The sequence below is a fragment of the Equus przewalskii genome, chromosome 28 (genome assembly GCF_037783145.1).
Source record: "Equus przewalskii isolate Varuska chromosome 28, EquPr2, whole genome shotgun sequence".
NCBI lineage: Eukaryota > Metazoa > Chordata > Mammalia > Perissodactyla > Equidae > Equus > Equus przewalskii.
Genome location: NC_091858.1, coordinates 6,172,440 through 6,199,733, shown reverse-complemented (window position 1 = coordinate 6,199,733; position 27,294 = coordinate 6,172,440). Strand labels below are relative to the sequence as shown.

General features: G+C 45.2%; 1 long non-coding RNA gene across 2 annotated transcripts; it reads right to left on the bottom strand.

Moving 5' to 3' along the window:
• Positions 1-659: 659 nt before the first annotated feature.
• On the bottom strand, positions 660-15,601 carry LOC103560269 (uncharacterized). Of its 2 annotated transcripts, none has more exons than XR_011534123.1 (4): positions 15,468-15,601; positions 14,397-14,794; positions 10,163-10,308; positions 660-1,700 (listed from the first exon to the last, which is right to left on the bottom strand). It is a non-coding gene; the product is annotated as an uncharacterized lncRNA (long non-coding RNA). The 2 variants fall into 2 exon arrangements; XR_011534124.1 differs by having other exon boundaries at positions 1,108-1,700; positions 10,121-10,308.
• Positions 15,602-27,294: the final 11,693 nt, after the last annotated feature.

The following is a 27,294-nucleotide window of genomic DNA, read 5'->3' as shown; positions in this document are numbered from 1 at the left end:
ACCTCGAGGAAAGGTTAAATTACATGCCTAAGCTTTAATAGCTGCAGAGCTCACGAGCGGGTGGCTGTGGAATTCCAACAGGGCCAATGCCTTGAGAGACCAGCCCAGGACCTCAGCCCTCGGCCCGTCATCTGGTTGCCAGTTATTCCTACAGTGTCGTAATTCTCCGGTTGGTTTTCTTGAGGGCAGCAGGAATTCTTGACCTATTGACGGTGCAGAGAAACAAAACGTGGGCTGGACAGGGCCCTGCCGACACCTTCGTTCAGGCCCAGGCCCACGACCTGACAGTAGCCTTCGTTGTCACCCCCAGGTCTGTCTCTTCCCCGGGCCCCGCAGGAGCCGTGTCTACAGAGAAGAGCCCAAGCCGCTGGCTTACCCTACTGCCTTTCACCCCTTCCAGGGGAGCCCCGCGGAGCCATTGTTCTTACAGCCCTGGTTCTTGGGCCTCTCTTGGCAAGGACCGTGTGGCTCCTCTTATTTACCCATTAACAATTAAGCTCTAGGCATTTAACATATAAACACAGAAAACATCAGCATAATTACAGCAAAGATTTCAAAAGCTCTTTGGCAAGGAAGGGCCTGAATATTTACTTAACAAAAGAATTCCTTACTTCAGTCTTTAATAAAGAGTTCACAATAAGATTTAACTAGCCAGGTCCTCCAGTAAATTAAAAACATTCTTTTATTCACTAGGAATATGATTTGCGTTTTTTAAAAATGTGACTCACGCACAACTCTTCAAAGAACATTCACAACTTTTTCCCTGAGAGCTCTGTTCCCACATTACCTTCCAATATGTCTCACTTGCTGAGATAATCCCTCTGAGCAGAGATAGATGGTGTGTGTGCGTGTGCACGTGTGTGTGCACACGTGCGTGCCTTAGAATCTTAGATTCTACCATTAGAGACTCTTTCCTTTGTGTTAACCTTGCCTTCTACATATGGGTTTCTTTTACAGCCCCGAAAGAGTGTTTGTTTAGAGTAATGACTCTTGGTCAAGTATTTCTTCTGTGATTGGAGGGACTTAAGCCAGTCTAATAGTCCAGGGCGCCTGGAAAGAGGAGGGGGGATGGGAGAAAACACTAGTGGATGCACTGGAGACAGGAGGGACGTTCACTTGTTCATTTTTTTGTTTGTTCTTTCAGTCATCCACAATGATTCTTACATTCCTATCATTGCCAGACATCAGGGACACAAAGATAAATAAGAGAGCAGTATAGTCAGGCAGACAGACAGACAAATAGTTATGCTACACAATTAAGCAAGGTGGAAGTCAGGATGGAGCGCCCAGTTCTCCTTGGCCCGGTCTTGATAGATGGATTAGACATGGGAACAGTGTCCTGGAAAGTTTCACAGAGATGACAGCTGAGTGTCACAGGTTGAGAAATAGGAAGAAAAATCTGATGCTTATGTTGTACTCGTTGTGTGCCCAGCATTACACTAAGCACCTTACATTTTAACTCATGTAAGCCTCACAAAAATACTCTAAGGAAAGTCCTATTATTATCCTTATTTTGCAGATGAGGACACTGAGGCTTGAGAAGCGAAGAAACTTTTCCAAGTGCCATAGCTCCAGAGCAGTAGAGATGGGACCAGAGCTGGGGAGCCGAGCTGCGTGCTCACTGCCACGGGCTCTGCCCACTGCGATGGATACTGTGGGTGGCGGTAATTCTTATCGTGATCATGAAACACTTCAAATATCTAAAAAAATACAAAGAATAACGTAATGAAATCCCGTGAATCCACCATCCAACCATCCATCTCCCTGAATTCCGTTATTTTGACTTGCTGGCTTTGTTTTTCTTAAAAAAAAAAAAAAAAGGAAATTACAGATACAGTTGATGTCCCCTAGTGTATTCCACCCTGAGCACATTCCTGCATTTCCCTGAGGTAGCACCCATGGTGGATTGTGTTTACATCTCAGCTGTGTTTTTATACTATCAGAGCATTTGTGTATATCCATCAACAATATATAGCATTGTTTTGTGTGTTTTCAAACTTTATTTAAATAGTGTCATTTTTACACCTTGCTCTTGCAGTCAACATCCTGTCCTTGGGATTTTATCTGTGTTGATGCCATAAGTTCATTTATTCAAAATAGCATATCATGAAATAGAGCTTAAAATATTGTATGGTATTCCATTGTATGAATAATACACCATGTATTAATTCTCTAGCCTTTAAAAATGTTTTGCTCATACAGACAATGCTGCAGTGCACTTTCTTGGGCATGTTGTTTTTTGTGTTCCTACGAGAATTTTAGAAGGTGCATTGCTGGGGGGGAAGGGCAGGCCCATTTTTAGCTTCATCTTGGGAAATTCCGCTCCAAGGGATTGGCCAGCTGTACTGCTACCAGCAGTGACTGAGAGTCCTATTGATCTGCGTCGTCCCAATACACTCATGCACTGCAAAATGATGTTTCAGTCATCAGCGGACTGCAACACGATGGTGGTCCCGTAAGATTAGTACCATGTGGCCTAGATGTGCAGTAGGCTAGACCATCTAGGTTTGCGTAAGTACTGTAGGCAAGGAAGAAATTTTCCTCTACTCTTCTAGGTTCTTCTGGCTGGTCTAAGAATTAAATTGACATGAGACAGAGTAACAGGAGAAAAGCAAACACAAGTTTAAGAACATGTATACATGGGAGAAACCCAGGAAAACCAAGTAACTCACCAAAATGGCAGAAGCCCTCACCTTAAACACCCTCCTCAGCTAAAGACAAAAGAAGGTGTGGGGGTGGGGAGAGTCAGGGACTTCAAAGGCAATTCACAGGTAGGTGAAAAGGAGCAAACGTTTGCAAAACAAGTGTTTGGCCACACAGAAAGAGAAGAACACAGAGGGGAGCCCAGCAAACAGGCTTTTCTAGGTCCCTCCCTGTTCAACACATGGTTGACGTTATACTAAGGTGATATCTCATTTCCTGAGACAGGTTTTTTTTAACCTAAAATTTTTTAGACAGTTAAGGAGGAGATAACAAGAAAAACTTTCTGAGTCTTTTGTTTCTTAAACAAATTAGCCTAAAATAATCCTCATGTTAAAGAGACACATTTTGGGGTGGCAAATTATGTTCCCCTGCAGTACACTCTATGATGTTTGCACAACCACAAAATCACCTAACAATGCATTTCTCAGAAAGTATTCCTGTTGTCACTTGATGCACTACTGTACTTGCTATATGATCAAACTGTGGATACCAAACGGCTTCTCATTGTTATTTTAATTGCATCTCCTGATTACTAGGGAAGCTGAACATCTTCACAGTTTTGTTTGTTTCTTCTGTGAGTTTGCTATTTACTTTCATCCACTTTGCTATTTGTTTATTTGGCTTTTTCTGAATTGATTTTTTAATTTTAAGAATTAGAGTAAAATTGACTTTTTGAGGAGAGGGATAGCAGTTCTGAGTTTAAACACATGTAAAGATTTATGTAACCCCCACAGCAATTGGGATACAGAACAGTTTCATTATCCCAAGAAACTATCAGAATACTTTAAACTATGAATCCAATTTCTTTAATAGCTGTGGGACTATCTGGATTATCTATCTCTTTTTAGGTAAGCTTTAGTAATCTGTGGCTTTCAAGAATTGGTTCATTTATTTAGTTAAATTTATTTGTGTAACGTCGTTAGCAGTCTTCTCTTACTCTTTCAACGTCTGTCGGGTATAGGGTGAGATCCTCTCCTTTGTTCCAGATATTGGTAACTTCCGTCCTCTCTCCCACCACCTTCCCGCTTTTTTTGTTAGCCTGCGTAGATTTATTAACTTTATTGAAATTTTCAAAGAATCAGCTTTTAGTTTCATCACGATGTTTCCTTTTGTTTTTTTTCTTTAATTTCAAGGGTTTTGTCTTTAATTCCATGGGTTTCTTTCTTGTTTTTATTCTTTCTTGCCTTCTGATTGTCTTGGGTTTACTTTGCTCTTCTTTTTTGAGTTTCTTAGAGTGAGAGCTTAGGATATTGACTTGAGATCTTTCTTCATTTCAAATATAAACATTTAATAGTGTACATTACCCTCTAAGCACTGCTTCATCTGCAACCCACACATTCTGATACGTTGTATTTTTATTCAGTTCAAAGTATTTTCTAGTTTCCCTTGAGACTTCCTCTTTGACCCAAGGATTATTATGTTGTTTAATTTCCAAGTGTTTGGAGGTTTCCCAGTTATGTTTCTGTTATTGATTGCTGGTTCAATTCCATTATGGTCAGAGAATATACTTTGTATAATTGCAAGTCTATTACATTTATTAAGGTTTGTTTTATGACTCCAGAGATAATCTATCATAGTGAATGTTCTGTGTGCACTTGAGAACGTATACTCTGTTCTCGTTGGGTGGAGTATTCTGAAAAGATCACTTGGATCCAGTTGGTGGATAGAATAGTTGTTTTTCTTTACCTTTGCCTATCTTCTGTTGGCTTGTCCTATCAGTTACTGAGAGAGTAATGTTGAAGCCTCCATATATAATTGTGGATTTGTCTAGTTCTCCTTTTAGTTCTATCAGTGTGTGCTGCATGTATTTTGATACTCTTTTGTTAGGTGCATATATGTTTAAAATAGTTAAGTCTTCTTGGTGAATTGACTCTTTTATTATTATGTATTCCCCTCCTTATTCCTGGAAATTATCCTTGCTATGCAGTCTCTATTAATACAGCCACTCAAGGTCAGCGCTGTGGTGTAGTGATTAAATTCATGCACTCTGTTTTGGTGGTCTGGGGTTTGCAGATTTGGATCCCGGGTGTGGACCTAGCACTGCTCCTCAAGCCACGCTGGCATCTCACATGAAATAGAGAGAGATTGGCACAGATGTTAGCTCAGCGACAATCTTCCTCACACAAAATAAAACAAAAACAAAGAACATACAGCCACTCCAGCTTTCTCTTAATTAGTGTTTGCACAGGATATCTTTTTCCATTCTTTTACTTTTAACTTACCTATATTATAAAGTTGTAGACAGCAAATAGTTGGGTCTTGTTGTTTGTTCTAAAATCTAATCTGACAATCTCTGTCTTTTAGACCACTTTCATTTCATATAAATATTGATATGTTTGAAATTAGGTATACTTTTTTTAGTATTTTGTATCTCATTTTATTTTATCTGTTGAGTTTTTAACTATACCTCTTTGTATAATTTGTTACAAAAAGTTTTAGTGTTTGCTCCAGGGACTACAATATGTACACTTAATGTTTCACAGTCTATTTAAAGTTAATAGTTTACCACTTCGTATAGAATGTAGAAAGCTTACCACCATTTAGGTCCCTCTACCCTTCCCGCTTCTTCTTGTAGTTGTCATATGTATACATCTATACACACCAAAAATTCACTGAACTATGTTATAATTTTTGCTGTCAAGTGTCATACATATTTTGAAGAACTCAAGAGAAGAATATATTTCTGTTACATATATATATATATATATATATATTTTTTTTTTTTTTTCCCCTGAGGAAGATTTGCCCTGAGCTAACATCTGTTGGAAATCTTCCTCTTTTTGCTTGAGGAAGGTTCTCCCTGAGCTAATGTCTGTGCCAATCTTCCTTTATTTTGTATCTGGGTCACTGCCACAGCATGACTGCTGATGACTGATGTAACACCTGGGAACCAAGCCTGGGCTGCTGAGGCAGAGTGTGCCGAACATAACCACTGTGCCACGGGGCCAGCCCCTCTGTATTATATTTGATCAGATTTTATATTATATGATATTTATATTTAACCAGATTTTTACCATTTCTGTTTTTCTTTCTTCATTCCTGATGTTCTAAGTTTCTTTCAGGTATCATTTTCCTTCCATCTGAAGAACTTTCTTTAACATTTATTTTAGAACAAGTCTGCCGATGACAAATTCTCTTAGTTTTCCTTTATTTGAGAATATCTTTATTTCACTCTGATTCTTGAAGAATATTTTCACTGGATACAGAAATTCTTTTTTTTTGGAGACAAAATTCGCATAACATATAATTCACCATTTTAACGTGTGCAATTCAGTGGCTTTTAGTACATTCATAATATTATGCAACCATCACCTAACTTCACAACATTTTCATCACACCAAAAAGAAGCAAAAAGAAATGCTCCCCATTTCCCCATCCCCCAGCCCCTGGCAACCACTAGTCAGCTCTCTGTCTGTACGGATTTGCCTATTCTGGACATTTCGTATAAATGGAATCATACAACACGTCACCTTTTATGTTTGGCTTCTTTCACTTGGTGTAATGTTTTCAAGGTTTATCTGCATTGTAGCATGTATCAATACTTCATTCTTTTCTATGATTGAATAACGTTCCATTGTATAGATAAATCACATTTTGTTTATCCATTCATCAGTTGATGGATATTTGGGTTGTTTTCACTTTTTTAGTTATTATGAATAGTGCTGCTGTGAACATTCGTGTAAAAGTTTTTGTTTGGACACCTGTTTTCAATTCTCTTGGATATATATCTAGGAATGGAATTGCTAGGTCATGTAATAACTCCATGTTTAACATTTTGAAGAACTGCCAAACTGTTTTTCACGGCGGCTGCGCCATTTTACATTCCCACCAGCAATGTATGAGGGTTCCAGTTTTTCCCCATTCTTACGAACACTTGCTAATTTCTGTTTATTTTATTTTATTATAGCCACCCTAATGGGTGTGAAGTGGTATCTCATTGTGATTTTGACTTGCATTCCCCTAATGGTTAGTGATGTTGAGCATCTTTTCATGTGTTTATTGGCCATTTGTTTATCTTCTTTGGAGAAATAGCTATTCAAATCTTTTGCTCATTTTTGAATTGGGTTATTTGTCTTTTTGTTGTTGAGTTGCACCAGTTCTTTCTATATTTTTGTTTCTAGATAAATGATATATAAATATTTTCTCCCAATCTGTAGTTGTCTTTTCATTGTCTTGATAGTGTCTTTTGATGGACAAAAGTTTTTCATTTTGATAAAGTCTAATTTATTTTTTATTTTGTTGCTTGTACCTTTTGCGTCATATCTTAGACTCCATTACCAAATCTAAGACCATGAGATTTATGCCTATGTTTTATTCTAAGAGATTTATTGTTTTAGCACTTATATTTGGGTATCTGGTCCATTTTGACTTAATTTTTGCATGTGATGTGAGGTAAAGGTCCAACTTCATTCTTTTGCATCTGGCTATTCTGTTGTCCCAGTGCCACTTGTTGAAGGCTATTCTTTCCCTATTGAATGGTCTTGACACCCATGTCAAAAATCAATTGACTATGGATATATGGGTTTATTTCTGGACTCTCAGTTCTATTCCTTTGATCTATATGTTTATCCTTATGCTAGTATCACACTGTTTTGATTACTATAGCTTTGCAGTAAGTTTTGAAATCTGCAAGTAGGAGTCCTCGAACTTTGTTCCTCTTTTTCAAAATTTGTTTGGCTATTAAAGGTCCCTTGCAATTCCATATGAATTTTAGGATCAGCCTGTCCATTTCTGACAAAAAACACAGCTGGAATTTTGATTGAGATTGCATTGACTTGAATATAGAATTCTTGGTGCACCGTTTTTTTCCTTTGAGCACTTTGACTATGTCGTTCCTCCTCCTTCTGGCCTCCATGATATCTGATAAGAAATCTGCAATCATTCAAATCAGAGAGTAATAATGGGAATTTGCCCCACACTCTGGAGACCCCAGCCCCTCTGTGTCCCTCAGAGTTTTGGCACCTGCCAACATCATGCCTCCACTTCAGTATTGCCTGGGGACTGGAGTGGGAGAGAGCAAACAAAGAGAACAAAATAAAAAACAAAATAAGAACTCTTTCTGACCCTCAACGGTCCCCTTTCTCCACCCTTGGACCAGAAAAAGAAGGTTTCTCTTGGAGCTCTTTCCGTCCTCATGTGGTGTGTACTTCTGGGTTTTGGGCGTCCTTCAGGCCAGGTGATACTGAAGGAAAAAACCTGGTAACCTCACCCGTGATTGGGTAGAACTTTGAACTCTGGTATCCGTCTCCAGTCAGCCTATTACCATTGACTTTTCAGTGTCCTCAGATAGCCTGCTGCTCCGTGCAGTCTGTGTGGGGTTTGTAGTTGGATTCAATGAGAGAGACAAGGCGGGGCAAGCTCGCTCTCTCTTGCTGGAACTGGAACCTCTCTTAGGTTGATCTTTAAGAAGTCCTTATAAAACATAGATGCTAATCTCTGCGTCACAGTGTGTGCTGCACACATCTTCTCCTGGTCCTTGTCTTGCTTTTAAATTTTTAGAAATTTTCTCTCATTTAAACCGTAGTTTTACATTTTATTATAGTCAAATTTATCAATCTTTTTTCTTTATGGATCAGGCTCTTGTGTTTTATTTAAGTAATCCTTTTCAATCCTGAGGCCATAATGGTATCCTCCTATATTTACTCTCTTTTTTTCCTCTTATATTTTCTTCTAAACGTTTTCAGGGTTTTTTTTTTTTATATATTTATAATGTCTTTTGAACACCTGGAATTTATGTTTTCTGTATAGTGTGAAGTTAACATTTAATTTTTTTTTCCAGGTGAATCACCAGTGTCCTAGTACATTTACCAAATAATTCATTCTTTCTCTACTGATGTTTAGGGATCTCTCCTCTATCATATATCAAGTTTCCAAAGATATGGGGTTTCTGGGCTGTTTATTCTGTTTCATTGGTCTGTTTGTCTATTCCTCCTCAGTTATCTTATTGGATTAACTCCCAAGGATTTAGAAGAAGTTTTGACACCTGGTAGGGCAAGTTCTCTCACCTTGCTCTTCAAAATTGTTTAGTTTTTCTTGACACTGGATCTTTCACATGAGTTTTAGGATAAGCTTGTCAAGTTACAAGAAATATCTAGTGGGATTTTGATTGGAATTGCATTGTATCAATGTATTAATTTTGGTATAATTGATATCTTTACAAGAATGAATCTTCCTACCCATAAACATGATGTATCTATCCATTTATTCAAGTATTTTTTTAGGTCCTTTAATAATGTTTGTAATTTTCTTCAGAAAACGCATCTTTTATTAGAATCACTCCTGGATATGGATCATTTTTATTGTTACTGTGAATATCAATTTTTTAAAACTAGATTTCCTTGCTGAGCTCTACTATTAATTTTAATAGTTTGTCAGGTTTTTTGGATTTTCTATATGCTATCGTATTATCTGTACATAAGGATAGTTTCGTTTCTCCGTCAACCTCCAACTCTCATATGTCTTCTTTCTTTTCTTCTTTTATCGTTTTGGCTAGGACTTCTAGTACCACATTGAGTAGAAGCAGTTATAACAACATCTTCGTCTGGTTCTTGACTTTAATGGCAATGCTTTTAAGTTTCACAAGAAAAGTGATTTTTACTCTCATTTTGATAGATGACTTTTGTCAGGTTAAAGACTTTGACTTGTGTTCCTATTTTCTTTTAAAGTCATGCTTGAGTGTGAATTTTCTTAACTCTTCATTAAAGGAAAATTAAAACACTCACAAAAGTAGGCAGACTGGTATAATAAACCTCTGTCTGCCAATTACACAGCCTCAATAACTTAGCTTATGGGCAATCTTCTTCTATCTATACCTCTGCTAACTTCTCCCCTTTCTGTGTTATTTGAAACAAACGCCAGACATTACATCACATTATCTGTAAATTTTTCAGTATGTATTCCTAGAAGAATTCTTTAAAAAAAGAAAAATAAACAACCCTAGTATCATTATCAAACAGATTTAGCAATAATTCCTTCACATCATTAATTATACACTCCATGTTTACACACCCAATTGTATGAGTGTTGAATTTTAGCAAATATTTTTTCTGATTGATTGAATCACTATTCTGTTGATTAAGTGGGTTTTTTCGCTTTAATCTGTTAAAGTAGTGTACTTTAATAGATTTTATGTTGAGCCATTCCATTCTTGAATTATTGAGATAAACACAACTAGGTCATGCTTGATTTTATAAATTTAGTTCCCTGAATTTAATTTGCTAGTATTTTATTTAGAAGCCCTGCATTTATGATCATAAATGATATTGCTCTACAATTTTTTTGGCATACTGTGTGCTTATTGAGTTTTGGTATTAAAGTTAAGATTCTCATAAAGTGAGTTGGGTAGCTGTATTTGTTAGAGTAAAAACTAAGCTCCGATAACAACAACAACAACCACAAAAAAAACAAAAAAACCGACCCAAATACAGTTGCTTAAATAAGATGGAAGCATATTTCTCACTCATAGTCTGGAAATGAATGGTCCAGACTGGTAGGGCAGATGTCCACCATGTCATCATATGGAGACCCAGGGCTTTTCCATTTTGTGTCTCTGCCATCTTCTAAGGTGTCTTCATCTACGTGGCCAAAGGTGGCTCAGCTCCACATCTGTGTTCCAGCCCGTAGGAAGGGGAGAATAGAGAAAGTGGAGGGCAATCAACTTCCTTTCAAGCAAGTATTGTGTTCCCCCAAATTCATATGCTGAAGTCCTAACCCTCAGTACTGCAGGATGTGACTTTATTTGGAAATAGTGTCATTGCAGATATGCTTAGTTAAGATGAAGTGGTACTCGAGTAGGTAGACCCCTAATCCAATGTGACCAGTGTCCTTATAAAAAGGAGAAATTTGGATACAGATACACCACAGAGAGAATGCCACATGAACATGAAGACAGAGATCAGCCAAGGAAGAGCAAAGATTGCTAGCAAACTAGGAGAGAGGGGTGGAACAAATTTTCCCTTACAACCCTTGGAAGGAACCAACCCTGATATCTTGATCTCAGACTTCTAGCCTCCAGAACTGTGAGAGAATAAATTTCTGTTGTTTAAGTCACCCTGCTTGTGGTGTCGTACTTCTTTCCAGCAGCCCTAGGGAATTAATATAGCAAGTGATGGAGCAGTAGCACCCCTTCTGCTGATAGTTAAAGGTGAGGATTAGTCCTTTGGCCACACCTGTTTGCAAGGGAGGTTGGGGATGTGGCCTGTAGCTGGGTGATCCTGTGTGCCTGAAAAATCTTATCAGAGGAAGGATTTGGGAGGACAACTGCTGCAGGAACTGAAAACGTTCTTTTAAGAGAGAGTTTATTTGTGCCTTACAGGTTCAAGAAAACAAGTTTCTAAAACCATCTGGGCCAAATATCTTTTAGGGTGAGAGACCTTTGATTATCAATTCAAGCCTGGACACCTACTGCCTCCACCGCAGGAAGAAAACGACTCCAGTATCTAATCTGCTTTCTAAATCTCTGGTACCAGAAGAGTTTAGAAGGAGGTGGTAAGAACACTGATAGAAACAAAAACAAAAGAACAAAAAACAAAACATATGACCACTTTCTCCCCTCTCTTCTAGATCACCCCTGGACAGGCTAGAGTGCCTCAACTGACTTCATGTCTTCACTTGCCTTTTATTATTTTTCCCTCTTTGCCTCTTTCTACTGCGTTTTGGATGATTTTACTTACTATCTTCCAATTCATCATTTTTTCTCTTTGACTGCACTCAATTTTGAGTTTAACCTGAATCTCAAGGCTTAAAAAAAAATCCAATAACTGTTTTTTATTTCTAAGAGTTCCAATCAATTTTTTTCCCCTAATTGGTTTTTATGCCCATTTGTTCTTGTTCCATTTCTACCTGTTTTCATCTAATACTTCTTGCTTCTTTTTTAAAAAATTGTTCCATCTTCATGATTTCTTTGAGCAATGTAAATACCTTTGACCGTCTTTTCCATATTACTCTATAGATTGATATCAGCTGGAACGAATTCATGTTGTTTGTTGATTATACTATCTTTCTTAGCCTTGGACTTCAGTTTTTAAGATGTGTTTTGGAATTTTGGTTGCAGATCCATTTTGAATGGCAGTCTTTTCCCCTCCTGATTTGTTTTGTTTTTGTCTTTTTCCCCCTCTTCCTGTTGTGCGATTTACAGATTTGTGGTTTTCTCCTAAGCCCAAATTGTTCCAGAACAAGGTCTTCTGTGTTGGCTCATGGTTTCTGCTCCTGTACTAGGATAATGCCACTGCAGATGTGCAGCCAGCAGGCAGCTTGGCATGGCTCCTTATTGCAAGGCTGTCCTCTATTCTCACCCTCCTGCCTCACCTATCCTGGCCCAGAGCATCTGAAAGCTGAACCTCTGGTAGCTGGCTGGCAGCTCTACTCTTTTCCCGGCCTCTTTTCATGCATAAGGAAGCAAAAATCTGGTCCTTGGTTTCAAGCCGTAATCTGGCTCTAGTCCCGTCTCCCAGGAAAACATTTTTTAAAGTCAACCTTTTTATTGAAGTATAACATATGTAGAGAAAGCACACAAATCATAAGTGAACACCTGGATGAGTTTTCACGAGTGAGCGCCCCTGCATAATGAGCACCCAGATCAGGAGAGAGAACATTCTGAGCCTCCGGAAGCCCCTGCTGCTCCTGCCAGTCACTACCCTTTCAAAGGTAACCACACTTGACCTTTGTAACAACAAAAGAGAAGTTTCAGTCCCCAGTACCCTACAGGAGCCTAGCTTATGGCTACCACTGGGACCCAGAACCCAGCAGCACCTGTCACAGCCCGATTCAGTGATTTTTGTCTCTGTTCTACTTATGGTTCGCAGAGATAGTAGTCTTGTTTTTGAGCCGAGCTATGTGTGTTGGATTATCTTTTAAAACGGGTTTTATTCATCATGGCTTTGTGGTTGGAATACAGAACTCAACACACCATTTTTTTTCATTGAGACATAATTGACATATAATCTTATATTAGTTTCAGGTATACAACAGAACGATATGATATATGTATATATTGTGAAATGATCACCATAAGTCTAGCTAACATCCATTGCCATACATAGATAAAGATTTTTTTATTGTGGTAAGAACTTTTAAGGTCTACTTGCTTAGCAAAGTTCAAACATACAATACACTATTGTTAACTATCGTCACCATGCTGTACATGACATCCCCAGGACTTATTTATCTTGTAACTGGAAGTTTGTACCTTTTGACGGCCTTCACCAATTTCGCTACTCCCCACCCCCACCTCTGGCAACCACCAGTCTGTTCTCTGAATCTATGAGTTTGAAATTTTTAGGTTCCACATGTAAGTGAGATTGTACGGTATTTGCCTTTTTCTGCCTGGCTTATTTCACTTATCTAATGTCTTCAAGGTCCACCTATGTTGTCACAAATGGTAGGATTTCCTTTTCTTTTTTTTCCCAAATAATATTCCATTCTGTGTGTGTGTGTGTGTGTGTGTTATATATATACACACACACCACATGTGTACATAAACATATATATGTACACACACACACCACATTTTCTTTATCCATTCATCTGTCAGTGAAAACTTAGTTTATTTCCATGTCTTGGCTATTATAAATATTGCTGCAATGACCATGAAGGGTGCAGAAATCTTTTTGAGATATAACTTCGTTTCCTTTGGATAAATATACAGAAGTGGAATTTCTGGATCATATAGTGGTTTCATTTTTAATTTTTTGAGGAATCTCCATATAGTTTTCCATAGTGGCTACACCAATTTTAGCACTCTGTCTTGACTGGAATCTTCCAGCAGGACCTGTTGAGGGAACTGTCACCAGTCCTGGCTGGAGACCAGGAAAATGGTGGTAGACAAGCTGGGTTCAGCTGATGGAAAGCTTTGTGCTTGCAAACAAACTCAGACTTTGTCCTCTAGTTAGCGGATGGACGACAAAAAATTGCATACAGCAAGTGGAATTATTTTCTATATATGCATTTTAGAAATATTTCTCTAGCTAAACTACAGAGGATGGAATGAAGAAGAGTTGCACAAAACCAGGGTTACCAGCTAGGAGAGAATTTCAGTAATCTGAGTGAGACATGGCAAGGCCCCACAAGGGCAGTGATAGTGGGGGTGGCAAGATTGTAGGAATATATTTGGGAGATAAATAGGAGGTGGCAGATTGAATGGATGTTAAAGATGATTTTTGGTTTCTGGAAAACTGGTGGAAGGTGGTGCAATTTACTGAGCTTAAGGAATGCAAGAGAAGCAGATTTGTGGGAATTCATTTGATTTCACAATTTTGTCAGTGGCTGGCTCTGCACATCCTTTCCTAAGGTTGTGATCCCAGGACTTGTCTGACAAATACGTGTTTTTGAATCCCTGCTGATGAGGCATGGAAGCTGGGCAGACAGGGAGGGATTGGGGATAACCCAGTAGACAGGGCGACCCTTGCGCTGGAGCTCTTTGGGGTGGACATTCATCAGCATACAGGAAATGCTAGTCCTCAGGTCGGCATCTCTAGCTCACAGAGTGTGCGGGTGCCCAGAAGCTTGGCCCCTTTGAGAAAACTAGGAGGTGGGAAGCAGAGAGAGTCAAGCATATGAGAAATAAATACAGACTCATAGAGAAAGACAGACAGGCCTGGGAGTAAGGAATTGCAGTCTTTCCTTTCTTCTGGTTGGTCAGATTTCAGTTCTTTACCCCCTGACTAGCAATTTCTGCCTTAGAGATCTTTTATTACCTTTTATTACCAGCCTTCCAAGGTAGATCTTTCCCTCGGGAGAGATCCACAGGAGGGGTAACAAGTAGATAATTCAGTGGCTGGACACAAATGAGTCCTGGAGTCAGGAGGGTGAGCTTTGCCTTCTCTGAGATCCCACAGAAGATGTTCGGGAGGTCTTCGATGTCTCCTCCTTCTGGCCTTTCTCTCTCTCCACCTCCTCTCTACTTCTTCTTGAACTTCCAGTCCTCTTCAGCTTTCTGGTCAGCCAGGCTGGGTGTTGCAACCCACCCACTGCCCAGGCTCTTACCTAACTTTGTCTGAGCAGGTTCCAGAAGCACGTCACTGGAGTCTGGGGTTTCCAGGGAAGTCAGCTCAGGCCTAGCAGTCTTCTCTGTGGAGGGCTGAGGCACAGAAAGCTGAGGGGGAGAACGAGCTGAAGCACATGGCTTTATCTCTCCAGGCCTCACCTTCAACGCTCACAGTAACAGATGGGTACTGCTGTCATAACCTTGCTCACACTCTTATTTGTTTTAGGCAGACACAGAATAACAGGATGTTACACCTGTGAAACCATAATCCAACCCCTGCACTCCATACATGAGGCCCAGGGAGATTAAATCACTTATTCAAGGTCAAACCAGGAACCTTTCACTTTGCTCCTCCTCCCCATCCCACCTCTGGCTCCCAAAGGCTTTAGGACCAACCAACGTAGTGAGCTCTGGGGTACTCTTGCCAGTAGAGATATCGACAGCCTTTGGGCTGAGGGCTGAGAGTCCCTTGGCCCCTTGGGGACAGGCAATGCAGGATCTGAGTTTGGGGTCTCATCAAAGTCCGGGTCTGCATGCTCCTTGTGTCTCCACAGCCATGAGCACAGGAGGGGCTACGTACATTCGGCAGGTCTCACCCCTGCAGGCCCCTGCACCTGGGACTGGAAGAATGAATAGGGACCTTGTTTGGTAGGAATTTCTTTCCTCTGCTGTTTGCTTTGGGTTTTTTCCCTCTCCATTCCTGGCTGCTAACCCAATATTTGGCTTTCTGTGAGCACTAAATATAATTCTTCATTTAACCCCCAGAATCATGGTTTCCTACCTGCTTCCCACGACCGGATCCACAGCCTGGAATGAAAACAGAACCCAGAGGGCATCAGCCACTCAGGCGGAGGAGGCGGCAGTTCCGGGGAGGAGGAGGAGCGGAGGCAGGGGGGAGGGAGCACCCACCCACGCTGGGCATCTCTCAGACATCCTGAGAAAGGGAGGGACACGGGGAGGGGGAGACTTATCGCCTTCTGTCCCCACTCCCTGCAACCAGGGCCTTGATTCTCTCCTCCCTACTCAAAAGGTGGCCTGGTTCCCACTCACAGCACCTCCACACACCCAGCGTTCCAGGTTCAGAGAATAGTGAGGTAGGGCCAGGGCACAGGAAACAAACAACACCTACTCCTCTGTCCCACCCGCCTCCCACGGACACCTCTGGCCGCTGGCAGCCCCTTTGGATGGGGAGACTCTGTGCCGGTCCCCACCTTCCTGCTCTCACTGGGAAGAGTCAAGGCAGCAGCACAGGCAGGCAGAGCTAAATGGAACTGGGCAGTGGAAAATTCCCCTCCGGAGCCTCCTGGGGAGGAGCTGGAGCAGCTGCTATTGAACACCAGGGTTTGTTAGGCACCTGGCTTTCAGGTCCCCCGCCGGCTAAGCCCCCCAGCTGGGAGGAGGTGGCTGGGCCAGGGAGGGAGAGCTGGGAGCCCTGCTCCCCAGCACTGGCCCCTGTTAATGCCTGTTAAAAACCTCCTCTGAAATCAGATGTGGTTTTCCAGATCTGGGAGCCCGTGGCAGTACAGTCTGTCTCCCTTTGGTTGAGCAGCAAAACAGGAGACAGAGCTTCCTACCACCTGATTTACAGTCTTGGCGTATTTTTGACACACAAATCACTCTAGAGAGAGAGGCTCAATTATGGCCGTGCAGATGCAATGGCTGCAGGAGTGCTTCCCACCTGGGCGGAGGCCTGAGGCGAGGCCAGACCTCGAGGAGCCCAGCGGGCCTCCGCTCTGCCTGAAACCCAGCCTGCTGCCCACCTTGCACATGGTCTGGTGCCCTGGTGGGCCATCGTGGGGCCTGGAGTTGGCGGTGGATGGCAGGGCAGGGGGCAATTTGTGAAGCAGGCCATTCTGACCTTCCTCTGTCCTCTTGTCCCCTTCCTCTCCTGTACCCGCCTTCATTTCTTCGTGTGTCTGTGGAGCACATGCCAGGCACTGGGCGCTGTGGGAGCTGCTGAGAGGGACGCAGAATAATAAGGCCCCCCCCCCCCCCACATTGGTTCCTTAAGGAAGAGGAGACAGGAGTGCAAATGCCTGCAACCAAAGGCAGAAAGCCGTTAGAGCCATAAAATGCTTACAGACAAGGTGCCCTGGGGATTCAAAGAGCTCTCTCGGCAGGGGGCAGAGGAGGCCTCCCCAGGAGGTGACAGGAATGTCTGTGCCTGGGGCAGGAGACTCCCTCCCTGCGAGGCTGATGTGGTGGGTCTGCGGGGATTTCCTGAGAGACCCCAAATCTAGAACTTCCTCCCCTGTTTTCTCTCCATCCTCTCCCCACCCCCAAACTGAAACCTGCCCAGAGCACCTGCTCTTTTTTGCTCTTAGTCAAACCCAGGTATCAGGTTCTGCCCTTCTGTCAGGAGCCACGGGGTTTCTTCAAGGCTGGCACCAGGCAGGCATCACCCCTCTGCCTGCCCCACTCCCAACTTGTGGGGGCTCAGCTCTCCGGGGAGTGTGCCGGGCATCAGTTCAACTCTTACCTCTTGTGAGAGGGTCACAAGGTTCTTCCAGTATGGCTTCAGTGGATTTGGCTGACCTGACAGACTAGCCTTGTGGCAGAGGGGCGGGGTTCCCTTATCTGCACCACTCCCCGCAACTGTGTGCTCATTCTTTGGTCAGGTGGTCTGCTCTGTGATGTCTGGCTTCCCTGTCACTCCTCCCAGTCCATACCCTACCCCGTCCAGACCTCCGGGAGGTCTCCTCACTGCTCTCCTTGGGACGTGGTATGGGCACGGCTTCATTCCACTCCAGCGTCAGCAGAGGGCTGATTCTGTCTCAGGCACTGATCTGGGTGCTGGGGACACAAAGATAAAGTAGAAGACCCCACTGCCCTTGAGGAAGTCACAGCCCATTAACATTTGGATATTGCTTTCCTGCTTACAAAGCACTTAGACTCACATGCTGCACTTGGTTTCCCCTCCACAGGGCTGGGAGATGGAGAGGGGAGGGACCAGTGCTACTCTCAGTGTAGAGACAGGTGACCCGAAGCGCAGATTCTTAGTGGTCTCCCCACAGTCTTGCCATCAGCTGGTGGGAGTTGCTTTCAAGCCCTTCTCTTGCCACTGTGACCTTGGGCAATTTTCTCCTCTATAAAACAACAACCTCACTGGGTTGTTGTAAAGATCAAATGTGTGACATAGCACACCTCTGGCACGTAGAAGGAGACTATAAGGTTAGTTTTCCTTTCTTGGGCGTAGGTGCACATCGTTTGTTTATGCCATTCTCCGTGAATGTTGATTGAGATGGAAATTCCTGCGTCCACCCCTCTCCCCTTGCCTCGATTCTTGATGAGAGCCAGGCGGGCTGGGACAAGATGGTGGGGAGGCTGGAGGGTGCCACCCACAGGATAGGAGAGAATCTGGGGCTTTACGAACACAGGAACTGCATCCTTGGCTCATCCCAGTGGGCGGAGGTTGGGCAAGTTGGTATCCTGCCCCGCCTGCTGGCGGAGGCAGCTTATGGATTTGGTGACAGATTCCTCTGAAGAGATGAATGAAGCAATTGTGCACTTGGTGTAGAAAAGATTCCAGATAGAAGAGATGTTTTCAATGGCAATAACCCTGAGATGGAGTATTTCACCGAGTCAACAAACAGAGCTATCGGTGCCGGCTTGCCTTTGATGGTCCTGTGAGCACTTGTAAGCCTCTGAAGCTGTTCTTGGCACGGCCGGGCCATGTCTAAAAGCTTTTATTCTCTTCTTTGTTTTAATCACCCTCCTACCTCCTGGAGAGATTCCTAACTCAAATTCTTGGACAACAAAGGCGGCTAACGGAATCCTGGTGGGTAAGGTCCCAAACCAGAAAAATGATTTTCACAAGGCTCCGTAGATGTTCCTCCTGGCTCAGCAATCGTTTTCAGAAACATCTGATGACCAGACTAGAAGGGGTTTCTGAGCCGTTTAGGGGGCTTTGTGGGGAGAAGGGCTCTCCTCACCTGCTTATTAGAATTTAAGAGGATAGGTAAGGGCTGGTGGAGGGCAGAGTTGGACTTGAAGAATGTTTGCTTGGTGAATATTGGATTTGTAAAAATTTTCCTCTGGAAGCTGGAGGTGAGGCTCAGAGTGGTGGAGGACCCAGAGATGTTGTGTGCCCCTGGCTTATCAACGATGAAGGGCAGGCCGCACACATGAGGCCCCATCTGATGCTGCTGAGAACTGGGTGTGGAAAGCAGTCAGCATGAAGCAGTGCTAGTGGACAGCCACAGAGCAGCAAGAATGTGGTGGGGGTGGGGCTAGGGGACAGAGTCATTGGTGAGATCTGGAAATTGCAGGAGATGACAATGCTGGCCTGGAGATATCCAAGGGAAAAATTACTTTCTCTTCAGAGACTTAGAAGCCTCTTCCATCTTGCCTTAGGAGTCTTAAGAAGGTACCCCAAGACCACATTTTCTGGTATTACCAGAGATTGCTCAGGACTTGCTGTGAGAATGAGTGAGCTTAGCCTTGGAGAGAACCCTCCAGCCCTGAGGCTCTCTCTGGGTGGCACCTTGGCCTGTGGTAGTGTCAGCCAGGACGGTGCCCTTTCATTGACACCACCACAGCCAGGCAGGGCAACATGGCGGCTCCCGGGGGTGGGAGAGTGAGGTCAGAAACAGAAACTGTAATTAAATCTTTTTTTACCCACCCTCACCCCCAGCAGGAAGTTATTCTTGGTGCTCAGTGAGGGGGAAGAAAGGGCGGAGTGTGAGCAAAAAGGACACTTTTGACCTTGTGGCCTTCCTGGTGATTGGGTGGAGAGGTTTTTAGATTGAAGAAGAGATTTCCTTGAGCATCTTCTGAAAATAGTGACCACGACTTCTAGTTGGCCTCTTTGCAGATTCTACTGCTTCTTCAGGGCCGAGAGAAGGCCAATGTGTTGAGCATTGGCGTTCTCCAGCTAACTCCAGCTCCCTGATCCTCTTTTCTTGGACATCAGGGTTGAAAGTGGACAGTATCCTGGAGAGACAAATGGAGTCGCCTCGCTTGTGTGGGCGGAGGCAGGTGGCTGTGGTCAGCCAAGGGCTTGTGTTTTCCAGATTGGTGGCCTGTATTTTGGCTGAGCAGGTCCTGGAAACAAGCTCCATCAGCAACTCCTCCTCCCCTTCCCCTGGAGTCAGATAAGGGTCGAAACTCCAGGCTGTGGATGCTGAGCGAGAAACCAGAGGCAGAGGATTAGCTGTTTTGCCAGGACTCCCTTCCCGTCCTTCCATCCAGGGGCTGTTGGGAAGGGTGTTCCATTCCTCCTCCCTCATCCCCCTGTGAGTTCTCCACTCCATCCGTCTCCCAGCCCTTTCCTCTCCCCTCAAAACTGGAGCCAGAGCCAGGGAAGCGAGGCCAAGAGTGCAACTTGGTCTGGTCTCCTGCGGAAAGGATTCCAGCATCTCCCATTTGACAAAAGCCAAAAGTCTGCAAGAAATAGGACGTGGGGTCCAAGTTCTTGGAGCAGGGACTGCAAACATTTCACCTTCAAGAAGAAAAATTACTGGCCACTCAGGGAGCTGCCTCCTAAATGAAGACTTAGGATCCTGTTCTTCTGCTCCAGCTGCTCCTTGGGGCAAAATTCTCTTCCACTTGCATTTTTATGTGAAAGAAATCTCCATTTAATTGGGAGCATCTCTCCCCTTTAGTTCCTTCCTGTCTGAGCTCAACAACCCCCCCTCCCCCGTCCCCCCACCTGTGGAGCCAGCTGGAGCCTGAAGCATTTCCCACATGTGTATATGCAATTTCCTTTCTGCAATTAGTAGTTAGTCACCCTGATGGTGGCAGCATGGGTGACATTGCTGGCATCTCAGCAGAAGATGAATGGGTTGGGGAGTGGAGGAGAGTTATGGTAGGGTCCTACATCTTGACGGTGGCCAGGGATGTCCAGCCCTGCCCTCATGTCCAGGCTGTCTCCTCTCCTCACCCTGCACTTACAACCACTCCCCAGTCCTGCTGTCCTATCCTCTCTAATATCCTCACTCTGTCCTCCTTTCTCCATCCCTTGCCACCACCACCTTGGCTGAGGCCTCCCAGATACCTGCGACAGCCTCTCCCCTGTTCTTGCAGCCTGCTCCCTTGCTCCTTCATTGCATCCCCACGCCAGAGTGATTTTTCTAAACTTCAAGGTGGCCGTGCCAGCCCCTGCTTGGAGCCCTCCATTGGTTCCCATATCTTCGCAATGATGTCCAAGTGGCTCAGTGTGGCCCTTCTGAAAACTGCTAGGATGTGGCCTTGGTTCACAGCTCCTCCTCTCTTGCCACTTCCACTGAATTCCTGCTCTTCCCTGTCAGGGTGTGCTCTCAGTCTTGCCTGCAGATCTCTGCAAGACTCTCCCTTGGCCGGGCACACCACCCCCTTCCTAATGTGTGCAAAGTGTGCCAGCACACATACATACATACACACACACACACACACACACACACACCCATATACTATCATGGTTCCACTCCCTTCTGGGAATTCACATGGCCTATGCGTGGTTCAATTCCCTTCTGGGACTACGATTTCCAGGAAGAATTTATAATTGGACTCTCCACCCCTCGCTTCCCCCCTACCCCCGCCCCCACCACTACTATACAAAACACACCCACTCAACTTAGGTGTCCCTTAATCTCTCTGTTTTTACTGCTCTTGACCACTTTCTCCCCCTTGAAAACTCTCATCTGTGATACTTTACATCGTGATTGCCTCCTGAACACCCATTCTTTCTACTTTTTGGTAATATGATAATTATCCTGCTTTTAATTTAGGGAATCTACTCCTCTGTCTATGTGCTTTGTGGAAAATCAGCTCCATTTTCTGCTTCTAAGTCTGGGGAAAATAGTTTTGGCATAATCTAATCAAAACCACTGAAATTGGTTCACGGGTAGGGATGTGACCACATTCAAGCCAGTGAGCTTGGGGAAAATTTGGTAGTTTTCTGGGCATGAAATGTCCTCACTCCTCTAGGAAGTCTCTGGGTATGTTGGTCTTTTCCCCCTGGACTTGGAAGGGGCAGTATGAAATGTAGGATCAGACGGATTAGAAGAAAGCTAATTCTACAGAAGGCAGAGCCAAGAGACGGAAAGAAACTGGATCCTTGATGTCATTGTTGAACGGCTGAATCCAGCTGAACCTGAAGCCAGTCTTGGTCCTGGATTTCCAGTTACATGTGCCTTTAAATTGCTTTTATTATTTAGGCCAATTTGAGTTGTTTTTTTGTTACAGGCAGAAAAGTCCTAATGTACTCCCTTTCTTTCCCCTCCGACTTTTCTTCTATCTCTTTGGTCACTCTTTTCAACTTTTCCCAGGTTCCTCTTCCTTTCCCTTTCTGTTAAGGGATGGTGTTCCTTGGGGGGATGGGGTATCTCCTTGTTGTCATTGACAAACTGGATGACTTCATTGGCCATTGCCTTCCAACCTGTAACACCTGAGGTCCAGGCAGGACCGTCTAACAGCTTTCCAGTGTCTCTTATTTGTCCCACAAACACCTCAAACTCAACAAGTTCTAAATTGAACTTTTTATCGTTCCTCACAATCTTGCTCCTTGTCCATATTCCCTACCTTTGTTAGTGATGCAACGACCCTCCCTGCTGATCAATCCAGAAGCAGGGTGTCATCTTCCTTCTTGCATACTCCCCACATCCAGTGAGTCACCACTCCCTCCTTAAATCCGTCAAATCTGCCCCTTCCGTCCTACCCTCACGCCTGTTGCCTTGGTTCACTTGTTCATCATCTCTCACTAGACAAAGGCAGGATCCTCTGAGACAGCGTCCTCCAACTCTGGACAGCCACTTTCTGAAACGTCAGTCCGACCGTGCCTGGGCTCTGCCTAAAGCAGAGGGGTTCTCCTGTCCTGTCTAAGGTCCAGCTCCCAGAGCTATTGCTGTTCCAGGCCTTCCAATCTTCTGGAAGGTTCTAGGTCTTCAGGGCCTTTGCCTATGCCCCTTCCCCTATTGTTAGCATTCTGTTTTCTCCAATCTCTTCCTGTTCTTCAGGCTTAGGTGCTCCCCCACCCCCAGGGTTAGGCCCTCTTCCCCCGCCCTGGGTTAGCTGCTCACTTCTGTGTCCAGTAGCCTACCAGGCTGACCCCTCTCCCAGCCTTATCACATTGTGTCAGCTTTGATGCTGTAAGCTCCTCGAGGGCAAGGACAGGGAACTCCCAGCCCCTCCTCCCCACAGCCCCTCACAGGTACCTCCCACTAATGGTGACCTTTATCCCACTGTCTGCTCCTTATCTCCGCGAGGATGAATGTGTCTGGTGTCCTCAGTCACCAGCAAGTACTTGGCCTTTAGTGAGTGCTCAGTAGATGTCCAGCCAAGGAAAGGAATGAGTAGGGTGCCCGGGAACTGGAGCCTTGAAGCTCAGCCCGGGAGCCCATGCCTGCAGTACCATCCTTGTTTGTGTGAGCGGCAGCCCCAGCCAGCCCTGAGGTGAGCCTCTCCTGGAGGGAAGGAGACAGTGAAATATCTAAGGGGCTCCCTTGGGCTGAATCGTCCACCATGGCCCTCTGACAGGTGGCAGCAGTAGGTGTGAAGAGGAACTGAGATGCGACATCCTCAACACCAGGTCTATTAAGACCACTGTGATCTCCAGAATTCCCAGGAAAATGCTTTTTGCTGCTTTGGTGGCAGACACAGGGAAACTGCCAGGCTAGTAAGGAGTGCCAGGCAGGGGAGCAGAGGCCTGTGGTGAAGGAGGAAGGAGGCTCTGGCTGCCTTCACTGCTCTTCCGCCTTCAGGTGCCCCTGCCTCCATTCTGCTGGGCCCAGCTCCGGCCCCTCCTCCCTCGAGAGGTCTTCCGGCACCACCAGCACATGGATCCCTCTTTTCTGGGGGAGGGGAGGCTCCCTCTCACTTTTAGGCAGATCTAGAGGCCTGAGGCCTTGATGAAGCCAAGTGCTTGTGGATTCAAAGTTGGAATGTAGGTTTGGGGGAGCCTGGCCCTGATCAGCCGATCCCAGGGCAGCTGCAGCCAGCGAGAGGGCACTGTCCTGACTTATGAGTCTTGAATCATGATGAAAACTACTGATAATAACAATCACATGATGGGAACTCGCTGTGATCCCTAATCCTCTTTCCAGCAGGCCCTCTTAACGAGGTCACGTTCTGTGGAGCAGGATGAGATTTCCAGTGAGCACCTGAGAGCGCCCCCTCCTCCTCTCCCCCTCCTGCTCCCTCTGCAGTGGGATGTGGCAGGAGAGCCTTTCAGCACAGCCTCAGCAGGGTGCTCGGTGACCCGGCAGGGCTGACATCCACGTGGGCTACCGGCGCTGGGAGGAGAGGCTGGAAGGCAGGCCTCTGACTGCAGCAGCCCCGCTCCTCCATTTGCGCCCCCGCCCACTGTGGAACTTCGGTTAGTCCAGTCCGTGAGGGGAGACCCCGCTCTTTGATTGCAGAGGAAGTGACGGGGATGCAGGGCCCAGGACAGCAGGGAGCCGGGGTAGGAAGGTGTTTAGGACAAGCAGAACACAGCAGGCAGCTGCTCAGAAGCCACCTGGAGCAGCGTCCATCTGCTCTGTGGCCACAAGTGGACGCACAGGCCTCTCCCACTCTGGCCGTTGGTGTGCTCCTACCCAGGGCCCAGGAGTACTGGGGCTGTTGTGTTTGTCACTGCTGCCATTACCCCTCCCACCTGCTTTCCTCCACCTTCGCCAGACTCCAAGCACACCCTTTGTCTCCCTGGAAGAAAGCTCCAAGAACTACCATTTCCAGAGAAAGTTGAATTTTATTGGTGCTTTTCAAGGCCAAAAGGTCTTTGAGAAATGTGGCAATATTGGTAGAATCTGACAGACTGTTTTGGAGGAGATTAGCAGACAGGAGGCTCTCTGAGGCTCCACTCTGAATAGTCAGGCCTGGGGAATCCCTTCTCTCCTCCCTCCCTCCCTGGGCTCACTCTGGGCTTGGCCCTGGCTTGACACCGGGATGCAAAGGGGACTGAGACCTGGCTGTTACTGACTCTCCACATCCCTGCCCTAATGAAGTGCTGGTTTCCCCAGAGGAGGGGGCAGGGCTTCTGCTGAAGATGAGCTTGTGAGTGAATTCTCTGCTCCCTCTTGGGCTCTGGATCACACAGAGCCTTAAATGGATTCTCCCTGGAGTGGGCTCCGCCTTGGTGACCTGGGGGCTGAAGGCATCCATCCAATAGCAGCAGTTTCCTCAGGGTTGACCTGGTGACAACTCTAGTGGCCGTAGAAAGATCTGCAGCTGGCACCAGCCCAGGGCCTGGTGAATGGACAGAAGTGAGTAAGCATGGGGATGAGACACCATTGCATGCCCTGTGCACACCCAGAGCTGGGAGACAGGGGGACACTTTCTGACGTCCTCTCTGGGACACAGTGAGACCCAGAAGCTCTCAGCTCAGTGCTCGCCTGGCTTTGGTGACTTGGGAAAGGCTGATGAGGGAGGGGCAAGAAACAGAGATTGGCCCAGCTTGAGGAGGTTCCCTGAGCTGCTGGGGGCTGTGGCATCTTGTGCTCTGTGTCCTGAGTGGGGTGGGGAAGCTAGCCCTACTCTCAGGGACAGCCCTGTTAGTCCTCACCAATCCCCTCCCACCTGTCCCCATCAAGAGCCTATCCTGTCCTGCACCCTGTTCCTGAAGAACCTTGCTCACCACTGACCCACACATCCACCCGTATAGTTGGCAGGGCCCAGCACACACTGAAAACGCAGGGCGTCTCGTTAAAAACTTATTAAGAATCTCCAGATGGCCACAGCAGAGCATTAAACCAAGAGTGGGGCCCTTTAAGGGCCATGAAGCCCCTGGCTGCCCAGTATTGACTTCTCAAATGGAGACTTTTGGGTCATCTCAGAAAATGACTCGAAATGAGCATTTTCAGTCATGGTGACAGGTGGCGGAGGAATTAGTCCTATCTGATACTCTCAAATTGCACCGTGGGGAATGGGGACCACCTACTCCAGTCCCCTCGTGAAAAGTAGTTTTATGGGCTTTTCTTCTCACCTGGGTTCTCCTTTGAGTTTTCATGTAAGGGGCCAGAGAAGGAGGAGGTGTCTTTATGTGTAGGGGTGTGTGTGTGTGTGTGAGTGTGTGTGTTGGAGACAGAGGAGCAACCTGAAGGAGGAAAGGTGGTATACAATCAGGGTCTGGTTTTCTATTAACCTCTGCCCCAACCCTGTTCCTCAGGAGGGGGGCCATGACACTGGGTGCAGTTCCTGTGGTTTGGGTGACCCGGGGCTCCAGGTACAGTCTCTTTCCTACTTTCCCCAAGCAGAGATAGACCCTGTCATCCACCCAGCTGCTCGGGAGGGAAGACAAACACTGCAGAGTGCCTGGGAGCTCGTGCTGAGAGCAGAGATGGGGCTTTAATGGGCTTGTTATCAGGCACCTGCTGGGCTGCACGTCCCTTTCCCGAGAAGACAGGACACAGAGATAAATTACCTGGCCGGAGCTGCCTTCCTGGTGGGAAGAGAAATGCCTCAGAGCAGGAAGGGGTGAATTTGCAGAACAGGCAGGTCACGGGGTACAGACAGAGACTCATTGGCACTGATTTGGGGGCTAAAAGCAGCCCTCCCTCTGCACTATCGTCGACTGTCCAATTCACCAAGTAACCCAGAAATATTTGCTGCAGGCCTCCTGAACTGCTGCTGCCATGGGGGATGCAGAGAGGTATCCGTTGCCTCCCGCCTCCGGTGACTTCAACACTTGCTTCACCTCCCTGGGGCCGGGGCCAGGGCTGGGCAGCTGACGGGGCCTGGCACATGAAAGGAGATGAAGAGAGGCTGACTGAATGAATGAATTAAACTGAGAATGTGGGGGCAAACTGTAGCAAGGACAAAAAGAATTCAGAATGATGAAAGATAACTTCCATTTGGTCGAAGGTGGGGGCTGTCAGAAGAGACAGGATTTGAGCTGCATCTTGAAGGACTTAGATTGTTGGGAGCTGGAAAGAGTGGGGGTGTCAGGCATGCAGGGTAGAGATTGAGAGCAGGATGCTGGAATGAGGATGGCATGGTTTCCAGTGCTGGCTCGACTTTGAACAGCTCTGTGGCTTTGGGCAAGTCACTTAACCTTTCTGAGCTTGATTTTGCTGTATTTAAAATGGGGAGAAATATGTCTACCTCTTAGAAATGCAGTAAGGACTTCAAAACATACTACAAAGCTACAGTAATTAAAACAGCATGGTACTGGTACAAAAACAGGTGCACAGATCAATGGAACAGAATTGAAAGCCCGGAAATAAAACCACACATCTATGGACAGCTTATCTTCGGCAAAGGAGCTGAGGGCATACAATGGAGAAAAGAAAGTCTTTTCAACAAATGGTGCTGGGAAAACTGGAAAGCCACATGTAAAAGAATGAAAATTGACCATTCTTTTTCACCATTCACCAAAATAAACTCAAAATGGATCAAAGACCTAAAGGTGAGACCTGAAACCATAAGGCTTCTAGAAGAAAACATAGGCAGTACACTCTTTGACATCAGTATTAAAAGGATCTTTTCAGACACCATGTCTTCTCAGAGAAGGGAAACAATAGAAAGAATAAACAAATGGGACTTCATCAGACTAAAGAGCTTCTTCAAGGCAAATGAAAACAGGATTGAAACAAAAAAAAACCCACTAACTGGGACAAAATATTTGCAAGTCATATATCTGACAAAGGCTTAATATCCTTAATATATAAAGAACTCTCACAACTCAACAACAAAAA